At 41.8% G+C, this 1091-nt stretch overlaps 1 non-coding gene across 1 annotated transcript; it reads left to right on the forward strand.

The window, feature by feature from the left end:
- Positions 1-478: 478 nt before the first annotated feature.
- LOC141639590 (small nucleolar RNA R71) lies at positions 479-585 on the forward strand. The gene has a single exon (XR_012542591.1). It is a non-coding gene; the product is annotated as a small nucleolar RNA R71 (small nucleolar RNA).
- Positions 586-1091: the final 506 nt, after the last annotated feature.

Consider the following 1091-nt stretch of genomic DNA (forward strand, 5'->3'; position numbering starts at 1 on the left):
TTTGGTGTTTTCATTGTAATAGTTGGAATAAGGGGTACCACTCTTGTATGCTTGGAAAGCATTCACTTGTTCATTTGTTCCCCTACATTCACCTTGGTCATGTCCCAACGTTCCACAATTCTCACATATCCCACTTGGGATTGATGAGGATGCCGTCATGGCATTAACATGATGCTTTGGTGATTTTGAGACTTCTTCAAGTCTAGCCATAGCTTTTTCAAACTTCAAATTGATTGTGTCGATATGAGCACTAAGTTGAGCACCCAATTGAGTCTCGGAGTCCACTTCATGCTTTCCTCCTCTAGTAGCCTTGCGAGGTCTACTATATTGTGAGTTATGGACCGCCATTTCCTCAATCTTGTTCCATGTTTGATTGTCATCAACTTCGGTGAACATTCCATTTGATCCCATGTTAAGAATGTTCCTTGAATCTTCATATAAACGATTCCAAAATTGTTGTACCAAAAACCATTCGCTAAGTCCATGGTGAGGACATGAGCGACAAATTCCCTTGAACCGCTCCCAAGCTTCATACAAAGATTCTTCATCCCTTTGCTTAAAACCCGTAATTTGAGCTCTTAGCATGTTAGTCTTTTCCGTGGGTAGAACTTTTTGTAGAAAGCTAGAGCCAACTTCTTCCAATAATCTATTCGAGGTGGCCTTGTCAAGGCCCTTCAACCATTTCGCGGTGCGATTAGACAAAAAGGAAATAAGACCCATCTAATTTGGTGTTGAGTCACACCCGTTTGAGAGATTGCATCACAATAGTCGCAAAAGGTTTCCATATGAGAATGAGGGTCTTCACTAGGCATCCCCCCAAATTGGCTCCTTTCAACTAATTGGATGAAGACGGATTTGGCAATAAAATTTCCGGTTAGATGTTGCGGTGTAGGAGTACCATTTGGTAGGTTCTCCTCGGTGGGTACGGAGTGTGACGAGAATTTAGGCATTGTAGGTTGATTTTGTGGGGTATTGTGTAATGGGTTCTCCTCTCCTTCTATTGCGAAAGGGTTGGTGAACTCAATAGTTGGTTGAACAACTTCACTAATACCTCTTAAATTCCTCCTAACAAGTCTCCTATTGTTCGTCAA

This window comes from Silene latifolia, unplaced genomic scaffold, assembly GCF_048544455.1.
Source record: "Silene latifolia isolate original U9 population unplaced genomic scaffold, ASM4854445v1 scaffold_463, whole genome shotgun sequence".
NCBI lineage: Eukaryota > Viridiplantae > Streptophyta > Magnoliopsida > Caryophyllales > Caryophyllaceae > Silene > Silene latifolia.